The following is a 7,636-nucleotide window of genomic DNA, read 5'->3' on the forward strand; positions in this document are numbered from 1 at the left end:
ATCTATAGAGATATGTGTCAGTTTCAAATGAATTATCTTCTACCACTGCAGTTTCCTTAAACAGCAATCATATTTTTGATAATGAGATTAAACATGCCTCTATCAGCCCTTTCATTTGACAGTCAGTCTACAGGTGAGCTCCAATATCATGACATTTCAAAGTCAAAGTGTTAAGAGTCATATGCACAGTTAAAGAAACAAGTTTAGAATGAAATTCTTCCTCTGCCCTTCGCTATGAATGCTGTTTTACAATGAAAAACACCAGTTAAAAGTTTAAAGTTAGAAAAATATCAAGAGTACAGAAATATAATAGGAATAAGATGAAAATCTGTACAGAATATGTTCGATGTGCAGTGAAAAATCAGTCAATTTTAACTTGAATTACCAGTTCTGCTGACTTCTTCTCGCCCATGCATGAAATGAAATAGAGGGATCTATTAAAAAAAATGATATGCCACACTTACAAAATAGCCCATAATTTACAAAAGGCAGCCTACAGTCACAATCCAGCCACAGTCATTATCTTTAGCGCATTAAGACACATCATATAAATGTGAACTGTAACTGTGATTTCAGAAACATGTCAACTCTTCCAAACTTTTCATAATTCTGGATTGACAAAGTGAGAGTTAAGCAGCACACAGATTGATCCATCCTGTGCTGCAGGTGTTTGTTGGTCCTCTGTCACAGTGGCTGGTCTTCGTCTTTTGAAAATAAGCAGATCAGCTATAAAGCTCACAGACTCTTTAAAGCAGCCGGCAGAAAAAAAGTGGCAGACTCTGGTGAGCTATAGCTATGGTGAGCTATAGTGTGCACATACTGCAACAAACACACAAACATATCCGTGCAGTCATGCACACATGGGCGACACATGCACGCATACAAGCACATGTGTGAGAGAGGAAAGAGGGCAGCAGAGAGGAAGAGGAGTAGAAATCTGCTCCGTTTACACGATTGGATTTCAAATGAGGTCCATCAGGCTGAAAGGTGTCCATACTTGTACGTCTGATGTAATGTTCATGCTCTGAAAAATACTGGCTTCAAGCTCAGCTGTAAACCGACTGTCTCGAGGAGGGGGGAGGGGGGGAATTAAACGATTTCACATCCGTTCATGTTTCATCTAATACAGTCAAACAAATATATAATTGCTTTGAACTTTCTCTCCGAATGTCAGCAGCACGATTTATGGCAGTGAACCAGACTTAATGATCACTTAGCTGAATTTTCAACCTGCCGGAGCGGTGCACTGCTGTCTGTGCTATTCTCAGCCGTGAGCGGATGTTAGGTAATGATGCTGTAATGTAATAATGTTACACAGATTTACCTATTAAAGGATAAGTTCACCCAAAATAGCGCAATCAGGCATTATCTACTCAAGTCAGGGGATTTTTTTTATGATCCACAAAACATTTCAGGGGCAGTGTCGCAGCACTCTCCGAAACAACTGCAGGAGATGGGGTCTTGTTTTGAAACGTAAAAAAACAGCCAAAAAAACAAAAACATAAAATGGCTTCATACAGCTTAACAGCTCAGTCTCGGTGAGCTCCAAGTTCACAAATTGATTTGCAAAAAAGATGTTTTTTACTACACTTTTTGAAGCCGAAATCTTTACTGCAGCTGCCAAGCTAAAAGTGTTGGCGCGCACCTGATCTGACACAGGTTAACAAGCCTGACTGCACGTCTAGTGTGTAAATAACGTTTTTTCAACTCACTTTTGGATCTCTGGGCTTCCAGAGACTTGGATTACAGCAGACGAGCTGTTTGGAGCAATCTCCTGTTTTTCTTTGGTTGTTTAACATTTTAAACCAAGTCATAGCCCATCTATTTCAGTTGTGTAGGAGAATGCTGCAATGTTGTTTTGCGATGAAACGTTTTATGGACTAAAAAAACTTCGCAGGACTTTCCATCAACATGAGAATGAGTAGATAATGACAGAATTTTCATTTCTGGGTGAACTTACCCTTTAAGAAAGAAAGCGTAAGGCTTCTCTTATGATGTTTGCCGCATTTGTCTGGTGTGGTTTTATGTATTTAAAGACTTTTTTATTTTCCACCTAAACTGAAAGGTCATTAATGAATCATTTTTATAGATTAAAAGTTGTATTGAGCAGGAAGTGCAGCAGGACTCTGAAATGCTGTACGTGCCTGAATATCGTCCAGTCTGTTTTTATCTCTAGCGTAGCTCCAGGAAGTCTGCAACCGCTGTAAATAAAGATGGAATATAGTGTGTTTTATATATCCATTGGCATGTTTAGAGTGTGGTTCATGCTTTGGCCACAAGCACGGCTTGATCTCCTTTTATTTCACAGGGGAAATGTGTCCCCAGTTTTTCAGGCTGTAATTGCTTTGTTATAAGAACCATCCACGGTTTCCTTTTTTCTTTACAGCTCGGGATGGTCAGCGAGAGAGAGAGAGCGAGAGGGACTGTGTTCCTCACTCTTGAAAAATTATTTACGTGTCAGTTTTCTGGCGCTGGGAGTGAAAGCTTCCCAGTAGTAGGCCCACCTGCAGTGAATAAGGGAGCATTAAAACACACAAACACACACACACACACACACACACACACACACACACACACACAGATACAAACTCACACCATTGATTCATGCATACACACGCAAAGAAAAAAAAAGCACTGTGATCATATTTTACATCCAGAAACACAAGTTGCTTCTTTCTTTATCGAGTACAATATTCAGCCAAATTCCTTTAAAAAGAAGAAACCATTCATGACAGACGTACTGTATTTTAATTCACTGATTGTAGTGATAGGGAGGCAAATAATATCATACATTTAATCTGACTGTTTTAATTCTCCTGTGAGGAGAAAAACAGTTTGAAATCTGCTAGTTTTTAAGGACCGTATGATATATGTTATTGAATTTTATTATAAAGACCAATATATTCATTGGCAACAGAAAGACAAACTGCTTGGATGAGGACTCTAACTCTTTTAATGCATTTTTATATGAATAGGTCATCTGTGATATTTAGTATTTTTGCATTTCTTACTACTACTTATGCTATTAAGATCTTAAGTTTACCAGATCAGTGAGAGAAAAACAGGGGATCTATTACTATGAAAACAACCCCTGTTGTTAATAACATGCACTGTACATGCACTGTTTAGAAAACTCTGGTGAGAGCACACAATAGATGGGGTTAATAAGTGCAAAGGAAGTTTTCTAGAAGAGAAAATGTCAGCAGACAGTCGTCAGCATCTTCCTAAATATTTCTCATCGCCGGATACTTCTGAACTGAGAGTCTATTGACTCATGGCCATGACTAATTTTTTAGGAAGCCCTGTGTAATTATGTTTTATTTTCTGAATTTTCCTCCCAGTGAAATACATAAAGACATTGTCCTGACGGCACAATGAGTAAGACTGTTGTCACAGTCAGTGTTCCACTAAGTGAACATGCAAGATATTTACGCATATGGGGGTTAAAAGAAAACACAAGGAGGACACGGAGGAGACATGAGCCCACATCCTCGCTGCACTGACAACATTAAACTTTAGCCTCTGCAGTTTGGCTTTAGCCTGTGGCAAAGCAACTTGATTGAGGCCTTTGATGGGCATTAATACACCGTGGAGAGACGGCTTTGTTCGGGAATGGAAATGAACATAAAACGGAAAGCGGAAAAGGAAGGAGAGAGGCCCACAAGCTGATCTTATTTAATTTCACATAAAAGAGGCATTCCATCTTCACAGAGCCTGTTTGGGCATCTCAGACTTCCTCAACATACTGGGGATCGTATATGGTGTGTGTGTGTGTGTGTGTGTGTGTGTGTGGGTATGCACAGCAGAGGTTTGTTAAGCGTTTATGAAGCCAAAAAAGCACAGTCTGGGCCATTTCGAAAATATCCCACATGGCAGTAAAACAATTTCAGTGGCGCTGGCCAGATCAGGAGAGTTTGGAGCCACTACCTGGTATAATGACGAATGGCCCTGCCCACAGGCAAAACATCTGTAAATTAGTCTTGACCACATTCTCTGTCTTTTACAGTGTAAAGAATGAGCTAAACTCTGCTCCAGTGTTTCATCTTCGTGACATGCAAATATCTGCAGTGTATCTGACTGAATCAAAGATTACCCTCCTGTCATATCCTCTTAAAATGTTGTTCAGTGTGGAACAACAGCGCCGCAGCAGTGGTGCGTCGGACTCTTTGATGACGGCTTGAGTCAAACCAGTTCTTGTATTTTCAGTGCAGACTTGTTTTTACAATCCATTTCCAACATCTTTTTTTACTGTATGCGTGTTCTAACAAACTGACACTTCCATCTTTATTTTCTTACTTTACTTTGAAAAAGTAGAACACAACACGCTGTGTTAGAGATTGAGGTTGTGAAGGAGTCAGATGAGACAGTCTCACTGATTTGAGGATTATGAGCGAAGACCTCTGAATCTCAGATATAACGACTCACCCTACAGAGAACAAACATGACATGGACCTCAGTAGATAAAAGTAATTACATTTGAACAAAATAAACATTAACAATGCTTGTTTGTGGTCAGTTTGTCAATAGTGCAGATAAAGATGGTGAATGTGATGTGTTTACTGTATAACACAAATTGGCTTCAAAAGAAATACGTGCAGGAATTTAGTGGAATCTGCTCATCTTTTGTCATTAACTTGATTCAATCACAGAACTTTTATTCAAGTCAATTTAAAATGTCTAAATGATATTTTCAGAGCAAATCTAAACATCTGCGTCTTGTGACTTGAGTGATGAGTTGGTTGAATGTACCGCTGAGTTTTCACTTTGCTCATCGAAACATGTTTCAAGAGAAAACATTATTCAAACATTAACAGACTTCCCAGCATGCACTGTTTGAGTGTTGATGAAGGTGAACCATGATGAAGGTTGGAATCCATATTAATCTCTAGCAGTAATTGTTGTAAAATCAACGACCACATGTGTCATTCTCCTTCCACAGCTGTAAGACATCTGCAGCAACTGAACAACAACTAGAACAATGCATTTGGAAGGCAAGTCTGAATAAAATGTGTCAGTGTGAGAAGATTAATTGAGGCATTTGTCTCAAATTCTTGAATAAAAGTCAGTTAGCTCATAAGCAGACGTTGAAGTAATCATTCATGTTTAGTTAGTTTAGTTAACAATGAAGGCAGCTGGGGAAGTAACATTTTTAAGCTTACAATGTTTTACAGTGTACTGGAGATATTGTCGTTTTGCAATTTCCATTTTGTTTATCTCCGGCACTGCCTTTTATGCTGTAAACACTAAATGAGTGAGAACTTCAGCTGTAGCTCAACATGAATACTATTACCGAGCAACCAAATCTGTTAGCTGTAGGATTATAGGTAACCCAGGTGTGCAAATGGTAACGTAACTGAAACCATCATCATATAACAGTTATCAATCCTACATCGCCACAAATAGATACATCACACCCTAACCATGCATCCTGCAAACAACCGCGTTTAAAGAAGATAAGAAATATTCATAATAAAGCTTTCTTTCACTTGTGTCCAAAGCAAGTACACACGCTAGCCAGATCAAGATCTTTACGACAGGAGGCAGCAGTACTCCATATTTACATACCAAATTTGTCCACAGGGGCCGCCACAGTCAATGAAAATGAAAGCTCCTCGCAGCAGCTTTAAATACTACAGTTGTAGTGAAACACTGCGGCTGATGGCAGCCAGAAGTTACATGTATCTTATGGGAACCAAATCTTTATTGGCATGTGACCACATTTCTGCGACAGAACTCATATTTGTATGGTGTCAATATCTTTCAGTTTAACTCTGAGCTGTGCTTCTGTGCAAGTGCTCGCTGCAGATTTTGGCACAAAGGGCTGCGTTAACACGCCGTGTGTGTTGATGAATGTCAGAGAACAAAATTCTACACAGATGTATGAAAGCTGTTAAGGCTCTCTGATTCGAACATCAGTGAACAATAGATCACAGTAAAAGCTGTCTGATTCACCAAATTAAACACAGATAGATGAATATCAATCTTACCGTGTTTCAATTCTCTTAAAACAAGCAGGCAAAATAAAGGATAATTAAATTCCATTTTTGAATTTATGTGTTAAATGTTTTTCATCTCTTTGTATTTGCAACATCATTTGGTGGTTGGTGAAGTCAAATCAAAATGACCATATAAAGCTAAACTCATATTAAAACACTTATTTTAAACTTCAAATAAACAAACTGCCCACAAACAGAAATATGTGTACAGACATTTTCAGTTAACTTCTTTGTCAAGTCAGTTTTATTGATGTAGCACCAGATCACACCAAGAGTTATTTCAGGGCACTTTTCATATGTAGCAGATATAGACCGTACTTTTTATAATAGTATTTTATCTGCACTTTTTTTCTGCCATGAAAAAAGAAGAGGGGTCTGCAGCAAATAAAATTTAAGAACTGAACCAGAGTTTTCTGATTGGGATTAAAATTCAGCCACCTTCTTTATGTACTTTAAGGTCTCACACAATTTATTGTTTTCGTTAAAAACTCAACAAGCCAAAAATCTGCTCAGCAATAAGGAGTTTTATAAGTCATAGACATTGTGTTAAAATATTACTTTGGTAAAGTGAAAGTCACCCATACAAATAGTGACGGAGTAAAAAAAGTCCAGATTACATACACTAGCAAAGTAACACTCCACTACATGTATTTGATCACTTAGTTGATCAAATACATGTAATGCAGTGAAAGTACAATGGAGTGGAGTAGACCTATAGTTTTGAGATCCATAGTGCTGTGTGTGTGTGTGTGTGTGTGTGTGTGTGTGTGTGTGTGTGTGTGTGTGTGTGTGTGTGTGTGTGTGATGTAAATATGTTTGGTGGTCTGGTTTGTCTCCCCTTCACAGTGGTACACAGATTTCTTTTTGTTTTGTCTTTGCCGCAGTATCGTCTTTCTGTGGCCCTGACTGCATGACACAAGACGTACTGAATTCACGGTTGCTTTGTTCGTGTGCATGTCAAATTTTTTAATAAATTCAGAGTTTACTCAACGTGTGACACACCTTCTCCTCCCTCTCTCTGACCCCTGCAGTGAGCGGTGGTAAGAACACACCTGCAGGCTCACACACACATGTATGCCCAGTCTGACTGAGGGTCTTCTGGGCGACGATGAGATGAGCCTCGGCCTGTTTGAAGCACTGCAGCAGACTTTTATGCACTGCTGAAATTGGTTTCACATGAGCGGGGGGACCGAACTGCATCAGCAGATTTTCTGATCAAATTAAATGAAGAAAGAAGGGAAAGCAAAAAAGGACCCAGCGGTTGCACTTATCTTGAATTTAATATAAGTGCCCAAGGAGGTAAAGATAGAAAAAAATCATCTGTTCTCGCTTTCTTCGTCCTCACTTTGAGTTTCGGTTGGTGTGTAATGTTGGTGCTCAGTCAGGGCAACAGTCTGCACCTCCACTGCTCACAGTGCCAGCAACACATCTGCTTGACTTCCTGTGGAGGAGCTTTAACATCTGGTACTGTATGTATGGCAGGTTCAGAGTTAGAACAGGTAAACTCCCAGTGGACCTCCGTGTGTTTCTAGGTCATAGGCACAGAACTGGATCTCCAAATGTGCACTCATGGTCCAATAAATGCACATATGAGATAAAAGAAAACGTGAAGACACCATTTTTATAAACTAGATTTAAGA

The sequence above is a fragment of the Pagrus pagrus genome (genome assembly GCF_965226575.1).
Source record: "Pagrus pagrus genome assembly, chromosome: 1".
NCBI classification, from domain to species: Eukaryota; Metazoa; Chordata; class Actinopteri; order Spariformes; family Sparidae; genus Pagrus; species Pagrus pagrus.